The sequence below is a fragment of the Athene cunicularia genome (assembly GCF_003259725.1).
Source record: "Athene cunicularia isolate RWA chromosome 3 unlocalized genomic scaffold, athCun1 chr3_part1, whole genome shotgun sequence".
Taxonomy (NCBI): domain Eukaryota; kingdom Metazoa; phylum Chordata; class Aves; order Strigiformes; family Strigidae; genus Athene; species Athene cunicularia.
Window position 1 is genome coordinate 104009482 of NW_020799097.1, and position 17350 is coordinate 104026831.

The following is a 17350-nucleotide window of genomic DNA, read 5'->3' on the forward strand; positions in this document are numbered from 1 at the left end:
AATAGCTGCATAGAAAATTACAGAACCTGTATTTTCACACAGAAGGGCATGGAGCAGGTTGCTATAAAAGTGCAAATACTCAGTCTGATGAAACCAGAACTAGCTGCTCTTTGAACAGAAGTGCAGACTGCAAAATTGCAGTGTGTGGCTAGAGACGGTCACAAGCAGCAATATGAAATGCTAGATAGCAGTCCTGCCACGATGCTAAGGAGCAAAGCTGAATCATCTCGTGATGTCTTAGAGTCTGAAACAAATTTTCAGAGGTAAAATGAAAACTAGCAGAGCAGCAAGCAGATGTATCACGCAAAGTTTATAGGAAAGTTACCACAAGAAACAACTTAGCAGGAGAAAGCAAATCTTACTGGTCTTGCAGAATTTCTATACATTCTCCATACCTCTATGTGCTACAACTGTTGCTATAGCTTGTGGGCTCAAATATAAGCCACACACAGTCACTGGCACCTCATACCACACAACTCCGTGGTATATAAGTGTTGGCAAGCTGTGGTTAGGGCTGGGACTTGCCAAGTTTCCCAAGCTAGACTTAGATCAGGAGCTAGAGAATTTGGGGTCAGCACTTCACAGGGGGCTAGTTTTTGGGTCTATAAAGACCCCAGATAGGAATATTATGTGTGAATTCACTACTATTTGATATTTTAAAGAAGAGTCACTACCAGCACTGTAGCAACCATGACAGTGAGTGCCTTATTCTGAGAGAGAAGGTTTTAATGGCACTCATACAGACATTTGTAGTCTCTCTCAGAAGAACCACCAGAATGTTGACACCTTTAGAGAACACTTTCAAGACAAATAGGGAATAATGAATACACTGTGCTGGCTGCTCTACCAAGGCAAAACTAGAGAGCTCCAGGCAAATTACCCAAGGACAAGCTGGGCCGCCTTTTTTGCAAGTATTGCAGGCAGAGGCTCTGAATGTTACATGGTGGTTATTTGCAAAACATCCAAGGCTGCAGCGCAGGCACTGAAGACAGTCAAACAAACAGCATAAAACTGCAAGCTCCTTTGATCTTGTGTATGCATTGGGATTCAGTCAGGAGATTTATGAGAGCCGCCAACGCTGTACAAACCAGCAGGGCTGAAAATTGCGCAAGAGCCCAGCACATAGAGGAATACAGAAGCCACTGGAGCACTGTCGTGACAAAGTCCTTCCTCTTGCACAAGACCCTTGCAAGGGACTTTCTGAATCCTGAGTGTAATATCCTGTACAAAGAGAACCAGGGGTACAACAGGATTTCTTACCTGCTGATTGATGTCCTCTATTTACAAGAGCCATCACAGCCCCCCCCAGCTAATTGCCCCCTGTCTTGTCACATTCCAAAGCATCTCATCTTTACTACGTGAAGACCTCCACCAAGCAAAAGCAATTTGGATTACATTTTACTGCCTTATCTGGACTCCAGAGTGTGAACTTAAGATGAGGTAGCAGTTTTGTTCCATGTAGTATGAGGACTTATAATAAGAAAGTATAATTTTAAACCCTTTCCTCTTTTTTTTTTTAATCTACTTTCTGCTTTTTGATGCCACATGTTCCCAGAAGCAGTAAGTAGTGCACACAGACAGAATGGCCAACATATAGTTCAAAAAGAAAAAGGAGCAAGAGAGGGATCTGTTCCAGCAACTACTGGACCTAACCCAACAGAAGGCCCTAAAGCATTTCCCGGAGAATCCTCAGAGGACTGAAATGGAGCTCATTGCTCTGGAAAGAGCCCTGACACAGGCATTGCAGGGGAGGAATGTCATGGATTAACTTCTTTTGTGATTGGCTCTACATCCTAGAGTACTACACTCTGGAGAAGATACTCCATGCCAGGGTAACTGGAGGGCCCTCCCACAGCATGCAATGTGCAATCCCACTTCCCAGAAGATGGACAAGAACAAATGTATTACTGACATTAACCATTCTTAACCTGTTGCCTGTGGTTTGCAGACCTCTAGCACTTTTCCATCAGAGGTCCTGATTTGTATTAAACTAGCTTACACCATCTGCTTGCTTTATTACTTACCTACCTAATTACTAAAAGGTCAGTTCACCAGGGGCTTGTTATTCGAGACACAATGTGCTACCTATATTTTTATGTTTATTTTACGTTATTATTTATCACAAAATAAACTTATTCTGATACCACTCGATTTCAAAATTTCATTGCAGTACCACCTATAAAATGCACAATATCCTTCCATGCTCTTAACTCCAAATATAAGTAAATGCAAACACATATTCTTGGTTACACGACATTCCTTCCCTCCAACAATTTACTGTTCTCTAAATGGGAGCATAATGCCTCCCTGATCCTGTTTTCTTGACCACATGAGGCAGTTTGCCAACATACCTTCTTTGGCTTACATATGTCCAGAGGATCTCTTGACCTCCTGTTCCCCACAGCTCTCCAGTATCTCTCTCACACACACACAAATGCGCAAAAACCATCAGGCACTTAGCATGACAGACCTGTGATGCTAAGAAACATCTGCTTTTACACAGGCATTGCTACCAACTTCAGTTATTCCAGAGCATATTCATAGCACTCTGCAAACACATAGTTCAAAACTAGACCACTGTCTTCTCCTGTCCAGCCAATAGATAGGAAGTTTAAGAAAGCGGAGACGCATAAGGCAAGGTGTTTCTTTTGTAATGACATGGAGCACTGAACTGACAAATGTCAAAATCCACAAATAACCATTCTCACTGATGATGTCTTGGCATGAAAGGTGAAAGGAACTTAGGTTTGCATAAATTGCCTCTTCACTGAAGACAAAACCTGTGACCAGGTATGTAATTTAATTTTGTGTGGTCATCTTTTTTTAAACATTATTAGTAATCAAAGTATTCATGTGTCACCTGCTAAAGCCTATTTGTCAGTAAGGACTTTTTCTAAACTGTTTGAAATACAGTGCAACTAGCAAACTTCTTTGCATTGCTATGTGTTATTAAGTGATACAGCAGCAACCTTCTCACAAAATCACAAATGCCCATATAACAACAACCTCCACAGGTGATCAGTCATTGCAAAACTGGCTTGCTACAGCCATTAGCAGTCTGGAGTGGCAACTGGAGTTCTCTGTGTGTGCCTGTTGCTGATGCAGGCGTGAGTGGAGCTTTTAGCTCTCCTGTGCAATAGTCCTTCTTGTGAGTGACCCCAAGATGGCATCTGCACCCTACTGCACCCACCACTGCACCCGAAGTGGTGCTGCACTGAGCAGAGCTGTTGCAGATAAATGCTCTGCTGAAGTACTCACTCTGATTCTTCATAATCAATACCTAAAGAAGCAGCAGGGGCATTAATTTCTAAGTCCCCATCCCCTATACTTCGTGGTGGCTATCCCATGGCGTACTACCAGAGAAACCACCAGGTGCAGAACAAAGCGGCATATCATCACACCAGGGGCTGTCTTCCCAGAACACCACACTGTTCAGTCAAACAAGGTCATAGCTACATCAACACAGTGGTCAACAAGGAGGATACTATAAACCATCATGACTTGCGTTCTTTAAAAGGGTAGCTTTAAACACCACATAGTTTAATGAGGTTTGAGCAAAGTAACGCAACACGATATCTATGTGTAAACTCATAGTTGTCACAAAAAATAATGCAATGTTAGTTCTGCAGAGGGGACCTCTGCCTTACGCACTTCCAGGGCAGACTGTAAGCCACTCCCAGCAGCTATCCTGCAAGCCATCCTCCCATTAGAAAGAACTGCATGAATACACAGGCAATACACATTAGGATGCAGCCCATGGAAAATGTTTCAGGAGCCTTTTGGCTGAGATCCAGCCTAAGACAGCTGAGCATCTGTGAGAGCACTGGGCTCCTCACTGGAAGCATTGTCTTTGGGCTGACAGCATCACAGCTGTGAAAAAGCACGCTGAGGAGCCTTGGCAGAACACTCCACATTACTCAGTTGGTACAAACTATTGGTGTAACATATGATGTTTTGGAGTATCTATCTGAGTTATCACTAAAACTCTATAAATGTGATGATATTCCTCCACTGCCTGAGGCTCACAGAACCATCTGTTTATCAGATATGAATGCAAGGGACTGGATCACACTCCAGAATTTTTTCGCATTGTCCTAGTACAGGCTGACTTAAGAAAAAGAGAAATTGAAAAGGAAATTCCTCAATAAAGGCAAAAAGTTCATACCATATATGGTCAGGAATATTTGAGGAAGTCGTGCTGATAAAAAAAATAAAAAAAAATTATAGCTACACAGAATAGTATTGCCAATTTGTTCTGACAAACACTTTTGGCACGTCTCGTCTGATGGTGTCCAGTACTCCTCAAGCACTAAAAAGAACTGATGTAGAGACAATTAAAATAAATGGAATCTGTCTTGTGACTCCATTGGGATTTGAAATTTAAGTGCTCAAATGCTATCAGGATTTTATCACAAGCTTATGCACTTCCTAGTAGTTTTTCTGTTTCTTGGATTAGAAAATCACACCCCCTGAACACATCACAGGAACTCCAGAAAAAGGCAGGCAGGGAAACCTTTATAAATATATAAATATGTAGTAAGAGAAATGGATAGATCTGGTAGACTACAAGCATGGACATGAATAAAGATGACATAATTACTCTATGATCAGAACCATAGTTGGGGTTTTTCGTAGTTGACCTCTAAACTGCAAGGGGTGACATTCTTGCCCCACTGAAACCAGTGGGATTTGTGCCATTGACTTAAGATGGCTAGGATTTTACACCATGTAATTATCTATGAAACCAAGCCAAAATCCCAAGTCTTCCTTGAACTCTGACTGGCTGGAAATCCAGTTTCAAACCAGAACCCATGTTCAACTCTGTATGTAACAGACGCAAAGCAGAGGCTGTCATCTTGAGTAATACATCTGTAGGGGAAGTAGTTCCACAGGCAACTTTCGGGAAAAAGAAAACCACAAGCAAAAAATTCTGGTTTTCATGTTGGTCTTGCTACTGCAGTTAACTGTGTTCAAGTCAGCATGCCTCTCCATTTTCCTCCAATCCAAATGTCTTTTTCCTCTTTTTCTTGAAGGAAAGCCTCTGAAGCACCAAAAGCTATTGCTAAAAATTTGCCTGTTAATGTCCCAAACTAATCAGGGGGATTTTTACTAACAAAAAGGAAAAATAATTTATGACTGTATTTAGAAAATAACAAGGTTCATGATATTTTTTATGGTATATGAGAGTTCCCCATGGAGAATTTTCCCATATCCAAGTCTCTGTTAAACAGAAGAAAGAGATTCCTCTGTTGATGATTCTGTAATATAAAAGAACTTGGAGTTTAAAGATTGCATTTATATGATATATGTGATTTTATTTGCAAGTGTAATAGCTAATTGTACATAAAGAAAGGGCTGTTTCACCTTCTTGGCAGTATATAATAAACTATTGATACAAAAGTGTATCTGCCCAATGGCTGTAAATTCCTTTCTAGAGAGAATCTGGAAAGACCTTATTTTCTGGAGGAAATCCCCAAGCACAATAATTAGCAGGCTCTTTTCACTGTCCCCTCTCTGTTCCACCATTAATCTGTCCTCTCATGTCCACATTCATTGTATCCATCTCAGTGGACTTTAAACTCAAATGAAGAGCTGAGAGTACTGGAATGAGAGCCTACTATGGGGAACTGAGAAGAACATGCTACAATTATAAATTAATAACAGATTTGGGGGCTTACCTTCTTCTGTTTCCTTCTCCTGCATCTCCCTTGAGCAGACGTTAGCAGCATGGAGAGTCTCTGCCTCAGACTAAACCAATGGGTAGAAAAATAAGTCAGAGCTGGCCCAGAGGGCAGTTGATGTGACAAAAGATGGCTGCCCACTTCACAGACCTGTCCATCTTTCTAAGCAACTAACTGCAGAACTGTCAGTACAAGGAGCCATCTGAAAGGTGGGATATGTCCTGGATGTGCTCCTGGCTGAGATTACTGAGAAATACAGCCAGCCAGGGAGGAGAAGACTTGCAGAAAGTTCTTCATCTGATTTGCTGACCAAAGTTAGGAAACATTGTTATAGTCAGGCCCAGACAGCAACATACTGAAAATGTTGAGCAATAATATTTTCCATTATATTCACAATATGTTTTTAAAACAGCTATCTACACACTGTTTCCCATCAGTAGCATGAGATTATCAATATCCTTTCCCGCATGCACAAGAGCGAAGACAGCAACTTTCACCTAAATGTCAGCCCTTCAGCTTTTTAGCAGTTGTATGTTTCTGTTTAGTCTTTATCTGGATTTTATTAAAATCACAGTGGTACAAGCACGCTGCTAAGTTTTTATTCAGTACTATACAGCTTGATCAAGCATTTTGCAATCAGGGAAATACTGCTTGCAGTATTGCAGTGAGATTTTAATGGAAGCACAAAGCTGGATCCCAGATCCAGTGTGGTCTATTTACCTATATCAGGGAAGAAAAGTCACACTGCAATGTGTGTGTGTGTTACCATGAGATAACACAGGCCTTCTGGGAATTAGGAAACACTACGCTTTGCTTGTGCCTTCAGCACACTGGCAGGAATTATCTCATGGTAATAAGTAACCAAAAATGTCTAATTCCTGCAACAAAATGGCAAAGAGAAAATAAACAATTACTTCATTGTTATGAAAGATCACGTTCCTTCCCACTGACAAAAATGTTAGTAATTGAAGATGCCTTGGGAATGTATCTGAACTATCTATATGCCTGTACCTAGTGTATCTATGGGTGTGCAGTTCATTATGCATACAGGTATAAATATTTAGTGATCTTCAGATGTGTGTAGACATTGAAAAAAAAAAAGTTCATGCCTATACCTAAGAAATTATGCACATATGTTTAACTTCATAACTGTTTAACATGATGATACCCTTTAATTGGGATTTGGAATTGCTTTGAACATGTGGCACTATCGCACCTTTTTAAATGCTCTAAATGTTAATGCTGCAAGATGAAAATGGAGCTTTTACTACAAGGATTTATATAGAGGTTCATAACTCAGTTTCAGAAGCATCTAACAATATTTAATTTTGAAAATTATTAAATATGCATATTTTAAAGGATAATATCAATGGAATTGTTTCTATAAATGGCAATTAGGTTTTTTTTGCAGACTTTTAGACAGAAGCAGCTTTAATCCAGAGGATACCTTTTTTCCCCAAAATTTCTTGTTTTATGGGTACTAGGTATCGAACCTTCTCTTGATTAGAGCAAACTGCAGGATTATGACACACCATAAAGCACTTCCCTTCATACTTAACTTTTGAGCTTACTGTGGATTTATATACCTGAAATCTGGCACAGGAAGGCAGGCGTGTGATTGTCTCATTATTTTTGTCATCTCTGGGCAAAATTCTACCGCTCTCAGCCTTGGGTTCTTTAGGAATTTGCCAGAAGCCAGGAAAAAAAAGAAAAAAAAAAAGTAAGGGAGAATGTTAATATTTGACTTTAGGATTAGGAAGGTTTTATGTTAATTATTGATTTGTGTCCTTTAATGTATATGACATGTCCCTTGAGACTGATGAGATAGCTATAGAATACTAACAACCTTTCCCTAGACTAACATTAAGCAAAATATTAACAACAAAAATTGCATTCCTTTAGTCTTATTATTGGTAAGAGATCAAAGAACAAATTTGTAGCTCCATAAACATGGGCCTCGAGACACATTCCTCATACCAAGGTGCAGGAATCAGCCCCATTCATCCATTTATAAAGGATCTAGCCTTCGGTGCTCATTATTATTTGATAAATGACTAACACAAACATATCACAGCCAATGGCTTGCTCATGAACTATGCATCAGGATGATTGCTTAGCATACCAGCTGCCTATAGTTTGGCCTGATTTGTCAGATGGCACCATTTCTAATCCCTGTTGCGCAACTCTCCAACACATAGGAAGGTTTCAGGATGGTCAAATCATGTATTTTATGAACCAGATGAACATTTACACAAATATTTGCAACTTTTCTCACTACCTAGATATGCTTGTAAGTGAAATTTCATTGATCAACATTGTTAGAAGAAGCAAAAACACATTTCTACTGAACTCAAGACCCAAAAATATGAGAAAAAGGAGAAGCCTGGATTAGCATGTAGAAGGTGTGACTCCACAAAAAGAAAGTCTCAGTAACTGGGGTAACAGTCTGCATGTGAGAAGATGCATTTTTTGGGTCTCTCTCTACTGTAGACTTTCTGGACAACCTAATTTATTTTTTCAATGCTTCTGTTTCCGTGAGTATGAAGCGCATAAAATTTCCCAAGCATCCCAAAATAGATGGATAAAAGTGAATCTTGTAGTTGCACTGAACAGGTCTGAAGGGAGGAGGACTGGTAAGATCAGAGAAATGCAGATGGAGATAGGAAGAGTAAGAGTTTACTTTCTTTCCCCCTGCAAAAAGCAACAGCTATCTTGTTTTCCCTGAGAAGCAGCAGTGCCAGCCTTCTCTCCTGTATCTCCCATGCTGCTGGGAATAGAGGGAAAGAAGGCTGAGATTGTGCGTAGTCCTGCTGCAGAGAAACCAAGAGTAAAGTTGAAGAGAAAGATGGGATGGGATGGGATGGGATGGGATGGGATGGGGAAGACTTGAAAAGCTACTGCTAGGTGATGGTGCCAGCAGCTGTGCTAGTAGGAAGTAGGGATCAACCACTCAGGCTAGGACAACCCATCTTGGCTGTGCCATCCCTGGCAGCCTGACCCGCTCCAGGGATGCCTGCTGCTGGGGGTCTGCTCTGAAGCTTCCCAATTATATTCCTTTTCACCTTTTCAAGGAATTCCCATATTCACTGATAGCATTGATTTGAATGTATATTAACGGGTCCAATCAGTATGTTTCTCTAAACATTCGTTAGTGTTTTTCTTATTGCTGGTCACAATAAATGACTTTGCAGGGAGTAAATGACTGTTAAATATTAGACAACTTTGTTGGACTGTCTTCCCTAAACTGAACAATCATTTTCTTGGCTTTTTCCCTTGGTATTCCATTCTCACCCTGCTATTTACTATGCCCGCATTGCATAATTTGAATTTTAGACTGCTTTTCCATTTTTCCTCCCTATCTTGGCATGCTACATATTATTATTATTAGTAATAATAATAAAGAGCCATATTCTGAGCTTGTTGACAGAAGAATAAATTTGAAGCTTCTGTGTTGGCTTCACCAGACATCTTGAGAGCTTGAAAGGACCATGATCTTGACACTGAATCTGCATATATGCATGGCTTTTAGCAAAGATCATGCTGTAACATCAAGGCTTTTGTTTGTACGAAGCCTTAAATGCACTAGGCTCCTGATCTCTCTCAGAGTATTCAAAAAAATCAGTGTTATAAAGAATGTCGCACTTATATTTAGTAACACAAATACAGTGAGAATGGAACCTATCACCATGCACTATTTTGATATTACTACTATGCATTAACTTTTGTTTTGGCCCATAAAATGAGTCACACAGAGGACCATCTGCATTAATGATGATGGGGACCAGATTGTCTGCTGGTATATACTGGGATAGCCCCAGCAGGGTCAACAGAGAAGAGCTGTTTTATAGCCCTGGGGATTATGGCCTTGTCAGTTCCACCGTGAGCCTCACTGGGAGTTAGATCCAGTCTCTAGTGTATTTTCTCTAGGAGGTAAATAAAATGAATAGCTAACTAGGAATGAAAATTAGAGAAAGAAAAAATACTCTCACAAATTTGTGGTTCACTTTCAGTGATTCAAGTTTACTGTATATGCTACATCAAAACAAATCTTTGCAATTACGTTTTTCTTGGGGGAAGGGAGGTGGTTTTTTTTCTGAACTCCTACACCCTGGTTAAAAGCTTAAAACAGGTTGGGTTGTGCAATGCTGTGTTGAGACTGATTAGGCAGGAAAGCGCGCTGTGACACTCCCATCCATGTGAAAGAAGAATGGACCAGCTCCTGAAGTCCGTCCTCACCAGAGCTTGATCTTCCTCCCACTTGTTCATGTCAGCAGTCCTGACGCAGGAGCAGGAGACGCAACCAGTCCTTACTCAGCAACTGCTAGGGAAATCAGAGGGAAGGGTGCATGCTCAGCTGCTTTTTATCCATCAGGATCTGAACTACTGCAAGTTCTCTTTCTAGTAAGGGCTCAATAAAAACTGACCAGAAAGCCTTAAGATTTGATCCAGAGGATTTTCAATATACTTCTGCGGGGCAAACATTGGCAATACAGGAGCAGTGCCAAAAGTTAGGCTTGAGATACAACTCTAACCCGAAAAATTGGTATATATATTTCAGTTTTGCAACTGAAATAATCTTGGCGTTCTCAAAGATGGACTTGCAAACCATACTGGAAAATGTTTTGGTACTCCAGTGAGATCTGCTGTCCCAGACTTTATGACAACCATATCAGATCTCTATAAAAAAGGACCTATTATATTAAATAAATCATTAGTTTACTAAACATTCTCAGATATTTTAGTTAGATTTTTAGTGCTCCTAAAAGGTGCTGGACTTCACTGTATTTTAGCTACATGTCCTTGATTTTACAACACTATCACCAGTGCTGCTTAGCTGAGTTTTGAACAGGCTATCCCAGAAAAAAGACTGGCATTTTCTTCCACCCCTGTAAGCGATGGCATCATCACAGAGGATTTTCACTGGCTCTAAACTAAATTGATGAGTTGCAGAGGGGAACAACTTTTCCTCTAGCAGCAGAAGCATACCAGGTGTCAGCCAGGAATGGCTGGGCATGGTTAACCCCTGACAGATTTGAACAGTGACCCAGATATCAGAAGCAACATATCACCTAACAACATGAAATACAAAAATAATCCATAACCTTTATTAAATATAGTGTTGTATTTCATCCCACTGCAGATGCATCATTATTGTGCTGTGGGAAAAGATGAAAATAGCATGCCTGATACTATGCATTTATCTAATAATGCTTCGATACATATAGCATTGTTCATTCTCAAAACACTTAAAATAATTTAAACCTCAAAAAAGCTGTGAGGTAGATCAGTATGTTGCTTATATATTTTAAAAAATAATTATTTTTCCACTAAATCTTATGTGTAAGTGCATCGCATCAAGGAACAATAGATCTATGGCCAAATTCTGATCAAATTACTTTGGTGAAACTACTAATTATCTTTGAAGCCAATGGAAAGCTTCCGGCAATATAACCATCAGAATCTGGATCCTATTCCTACATGCCATAAAGCTGAACTGTTATTGGATAGCTTGGTACCTCTAAAAATAAACCTTTGATTTATTTTTAGCTCATTCTGGAAATCAGGTTGACATTTTTTCTTACTTCTCTGGCTCACTTAAAAATTAAAATCTAAAAACATGCTTCTTTTCTTGTTTACTCTGTTCTCTTATTTCCAGGCACTCTCCCTTCACAGGCTGGGAAAGAAAGATGATGTGGTTTTGCAAGATGATGGTACTGGTGGCAGACTATGGCCCTGTACAGTCAATTAGCACATCTCAGTGGTGACCAGGTAACTCAGAGAAAGGTTCTCTTTCCTCTCCCTGTGCCTGACTTTGGGGAGTTGGGTTTGTGCCATCATTTATTCAGTGCAAAGTGAACCTTGCTGCCTATCATTATCATCTGGTCATTTTACACCCTCTTAGGACTCTTTAAAGGAGACCTCTAGAATCCATCCTTTTAAAATCCATTGCTGAAGCTATGGCAGCCAAGCTTATTGCTGGCTCTGGCTCAGCGGCTGTTACAGGAGGTCCAGATGGACTTTATTTGCTCCTGATAACCTCGGAGAAGGTGGGATGGATTTCAGTTTAGTCTTCAGTCCACTGTAAGACATGGTCAGTACAACTTACAGCAGTAAGTGGTTGTTTGCCATTTTGTTCCACATATAATTCTGTGAGGGATAAAATTTACTTTCTCTTGTGGGAGTAATCCATTCATTTGAACAGGCTATTGTGGTTTAACTATTAAAAAGTCCATGAATGCCTGTGTCAGTTCTTCCCTTCCAACATTTTATTCTATCCTGTCATTTTGTCAATTATCTTTAAGGTTATTCTGCCAGTTCAGTGCAGTCAGCAGAAAACAAAACAGGGAGACTGCTTTTTTTGAGGGGAAGATGAGAAAAAAAATGTACCCGAGATCCCAAGCAATCTTAAGCCTCTAAAGTGGTAGAATGACTCAGTAAAAAAGGAAAGCCTATCCACCCAACAAGGTATCTTAAACAAATATTATAAAAGTATGAAATAAAAGTTGTCCTAAATAGGTAAAAAAATATTAACTCACACAGGTACACATGTGTGCTTAAATGTGGCAGTCGGGAGTTTAGCTCAAATCTTTCATTCCTTGGTCACCTTAAAAAGGGGCAGAGGAAAGACTACTGGAACTGATCCCGCACTCACTGAGGTTTAGGTAGTGTCTTTGCAACAGTTAGAGATTTCCCCATTACAGAATCATTTATTGGATTAACTCAAATCAAAACTTGGAATTATTCCTGGATCAAAAGCTGTGCTAATTTGGACCAGACTATGCAATGCTGCTGCAGGATAACTTTGCACCTTTCTGCATCAACAAGCTCTTGTTGTGCTACTGTGGAATACATCTTTGGAAAAATTAGATCCTGCCAGGGATAGCAGCTCCATTTAGCACAGTTTCTGTTTCCACAGAAACCACACCACTGAAGTCTGCAGAGGGCAGATGTAGATTGAGAACATCTGTGACCACTTAGGTTAATTGCCTTTCCCAACTCTTCCCCCACTTCTGGTCTCCGATGGCCCTCTGAAGATCAATGGCAGATCACCAGGCATCTTGTTGCAGGCTTTCTGCCATCCTGTTCCATCTCCTGGGGTTATCTAAAGCTGGTTTTAAATCTGTATGCAGAGGGTCCCAAAGGACTACTTGTAGAGAGTCTGCCGTCTCCTTTGTCCCTGGCTTCCTCTCTGTTCCTGGATAGACCATTTAGTCCCTCTGCTCCTCAGATCTACAGCTGAGCAACAGCTAGGGAAGCTTCCCAGCTTCACAGGTCTAATGCAGTGGTGCGTTATGTCTTATGTGACAGCTCAGACACAGCTGTGATAGAAATCATGTAAGTCCCTACTTTAAACAGTTATTTTACTCTTTAACATGCTTTCATAACAACTAAATTTTTTCAGATAAAAGGGATATCAAGATATTGTATTATGCTACAGATATTTTCAACATGCTACACTGTTTTCATTATTACTCTCTGGTACACAGCCTCTTCTAAGAATGTTAATATTTCCCCAAAAATGAATCTCAAAAAAGATATTGTCAGTGCTGATGCATGAAAACGATTCAAGCCTTACCTCCTCTGCTGATATACTTAATCTAAGCTCGAGCTACAAAAAGGAAAGAAAATGATTTTTAAAAAGCAAGTTTGAAACCACTGTTGAAAGCCACAACAGTCAAAAAAAGACTGCAGCAAATGAAAACAAGGGCTGAAATTCATGCAGTTGTCATTGCCCCAGGTTTCACTGTGGTTCCACCTCAGCGCTACAGTGGCTTGCTAGCTTCCTTTTTGAAACTCTTCAGATGTGGGAAGAAGTAGGCTGTGGCTGTAGAGACTGGGGGCGTCAAATTGAAAGATGAGATATCGAAGATGAAGGAAATAACTGAAACTAGTTATTTTTAGCAATGGATATTGAGAGCCAGTACCAAGATCTTTAGCAATGTAGGGACCAATTCATTACACCCTTCCCTTTTTTCAGGCCACCAGAGGCATGCCCAGGGACAGAGCAAATATCCTTACTAGCTGCTTCAGACCATGGGCAACCCACATGTTTCATAGGTGGTCTTCCTTCTGTGAAATAGATCTGCTGACAACTGTTTTAGAGGCCTTGGGGATATGCAAGAAAGTTCTGTAACTGCAAATTTATGCTATGATTTTATTTTAGTCCTCCCAGAGATCCAAGCTGATCAGTGACAAATGCTGCTTTTATTTAATGTTTTCATATGAAGTTCTTACATGGACATTCTTATGGCAGTTCCTCATAATGGCATCAAAACTGTAAAAACCTGCAGTTACCCAGAAAATGTGAACACAGTACACAGACTTAACTACATTTAGGGACAAATTTCAGTACAACTGACCTTGAGACAAATTCTGGCCTGTTAAATGTATTTAAACTTTTGTTTGCATATACATGATAAGAATATTCACATGTGTTCCTATTAAAATGAAAAAAAAAAAAATTCTCATTATTTGGAGACTTAAAGTATTTGGGGCAAATTATACATTATTTAACTTCTCACAAAGACTGTGCCTCCTAATGATTCTTATGTCAAAATCAGAATCCTGACTGTAACTAATGATACATTTACAAAGACTACATATATTCAAAGTATATATAATTTTGTCCTGTGTCCCTCATGAACGTAAATAATCCATGAAGCCCTGTATCTGCAGTTTCTAATGACCTCAGGAGTCCTTGATGCTACTGCAGTCTTATTACATGCAGCTGGAGGTATATTACTCGTACATATTTGCTAGGTCTTTCATTTCATTTTTCACAATATAGTAGATGTCCTGGTGGAATGAAAGGCAGTAAGGACCAAGATTTCTCTCTATTTTATTCACATCTCAGTGGAGACCTGTTCCTGAGTGATTTTTGAAACACTTACTCTTTTGCTGCTGAGAATTACATTTGAAAAATGTGGGAAAAGGTTTCATTCAAGTTAGCATTGAAATCGCTGCTACAGTTGCAGATGGGATTCAATTACTGTTAAGGTGGAGGAACACCCACCCTTCCAGAGCTGAAGTTCGAGCCAGTCACTAAATGAACCGTAGACCATCCGAGGTGGGTCTGGAGGGAGTGCTGGAGCCAGGAAGCTGCCTTGTGCTGGGCTGGAGGGACTGGGGTTTCTGTGCTTGCCTGGCTGCGCTGCTTCCATCCAGCACGTGCCTGCAAACAAAAATAAAAACAGGCCTAAGCATCAGCCAGCTGGCTTCATGGGCTTGGCTTCTACAAGACACAAAGCAGTGAGTCCGTTCCGCCTGTGTGCTGTGAAGCTGCAGCTGACTCACTGCTGGAGCTCCCCTTGGGAGGGACAAGTGCCTACAAAGCTGACTGACACCTTAGTTTCCTCACTAAACAAAGTTGTCTAGTCATAAATAAACATGTAATTTCTGGCAAAAATGCAGAGAATTAGCATATTTCAGAATAATAATGGTGTAAGAGCTTAAGTCTTTCACTCTGTATTGTCTTTTTGCCTAAACACCTAGCCAGGAACAAAATGAATGGGTACTCACCCAGGCTCGAGCAGGAGCTTGTGCAGCTTTCCCAGAGCTTGGGGTAAAAGATCACAACCCCTACCCAGAGCTTTCTATTGGCATGAATCACTTTTGAAGTGAGGAGCCAAGGCTTCCTCCAGCCCCTCAAAACATGGATCCCAAATCAAAACGCTCCTGCGGCTCCTGCCTTCCCAAAATGACAGCCTTCCCCTCACTGCCTGCTGTTTGCACCCCTCCACAGCTGCAGAGGCTGGGCTGCTGCCACCACCCGAGCCCTGCTTGTGCTCTGTGACTCATGCTGGGCACCAAGCAGGACTTAATGCCACCTGAAGCAGCAATAACCTTCTACACATTTTAATGCAGGTCTCAAACCATTTGGAGCATCCTTCCTCCAGACGACTTGTGCTCAGCCCATTGCCTATCTTCTGTCTGGGGGATGATGGGACCGTGCTCACCTTCACCATGCAGCTCCTCAGTTGTTGTCCCTGCATTTTGTCACTCAGGGCAAACAAGAGGCCTGTAGTTTGGTAATAACCAAACAAACCTAAACTGAGCTATTAAATGAATGAGTGACCTTATTAACCTGAAAGAAGATGATAACATCCATGGCCGAAACAACTGCAAAGCAGATCTTCAGATAACAAAAATTATTACATTATTACACTTTTAAATTCTGATGAACCAACATTTTCCTATGAATTACTGACCAAAACATATTCAAATTCTAAGGGAAGACAGGAAGTCTCTCTAAGCTTTCCCGTAGTCAGCGGTGCCATTAAACACATTTAGAACACTTTTGAATTTATACTCCTTTCTTCTCTGACCACAACCGTGTACACAAATCCATACCACGATGGGCTTGCATCAGTGAGAGTTTTGACCAAGTAAGGGTTGCAGAGTCAGGCCCCATGCAGAGCACTAGACACAGCCTTGCTCTTATTTGGGATAAAAGTGAATGCATTTTGATGAGCTAAGCAATCAAACTGGGTTAATATCCAGTTTGTCAACAAACTTGTTTTGGCGTGCTGGCTAGACCGTGGCTGTTCACCCTGAGTAAATCCAATCTTAGATTATTTTTTTCTCAGAAAAATGAAGGACGCTGACATTTCCCTTACAGTCAGTAGTGTCAGCTATGTCAGGAGAGAGCTAGGAGCTCACAGAGGCCCTTCTAAGGATTTTAGAGGCTTTGGGCTGAGGACTAGCCGGGAGCCTCTATCATTCCAGACAGAGAAATCACACACACTTCAGAGCAACAGGATGCCGAATGTGCAAAGAGCGAGTCCAGTCACACTACATGTACAACGTGGGGATGCTCTCGGCCTGTATCTGCATCAGCTACGGAGCACATCTGGAAAACTCCACTGTTGGCTGACCTGTGCCGACACCAGAATCACACCAGAACTAAATATACTCCATTTATAGTGGTTTTATCTATAAATTTAGGTGTGCATATACATATATCCTATAAATATAGGTAATAAATTACAATCTGTGCTCTTTCACAAGCACGTAAGGGATTTCTGGAGATAGACGTACAACCCATGAAATGCGTTCCGAAGTAGCTTTCATATAAGTCTTTCAGAACAAGGATTGTATTTATAGCATTTATAAAGATGTTTACAGCCTCGGCTACAAAAATCTGTCAAAATACTGCAATGGAAATTCAGGCGCATTGTTTTTGGTGCAGGGGAGGTTATTTTTTTTTATTTTTGCAGATTATTTTTAGAGTTTGGTGAAGGGTTTGGCTGGTTTTGTAGCAAAAGCTGCTGTCATGTAAACACTAGTAACTTCTCAAAAGACACAAATTGCGTGTATGGTTCTAATTTTATGTACATGAGGTCATCAGTAGAGCGTTCGAGGACTGTGTACCGCTCAGACCCGAGTGGATAGATGCGTCGCAAAGTCTTGTCGATCCGATTTCAGCTTCAAGCGGGTATAAAGGCGGCTGGCTGTCTCCGGCGCACAAATAAACGCCTTGATTTACACAGATGCTGACACAGGGTTTTACGAGCCTCCAGAAAGTCTGTGACTTAGACTCGGAGCCCCGTGCGGGAGGCGGGCAGGGCCCCTTCCGAGGCCAAGTCCCTGGGGCAACCCACTCGCCAAGCTGCAGCGGGCCCCAGCACACCCGTGGGCCCCGTCCCACGTCCCTCACGGAGGGGCCTGGG

General features: G+C 40.9%; 1 protein-coding gene across 1 annotated transcript in view; it reads right to left on the minus strand.

Moving 5' to 3' along the window:
* The window catches only part of RAB3GAP2 (RAB3 GTPase activating non-catalytic protein subunit 2), a 110096-nt gene that overhangs the window by 92272 nt on the left and 474 nt on the right, over positions 1-17350 (minus strand). The gene's annotated exons all lie outside the window — the stretch shown is intronic.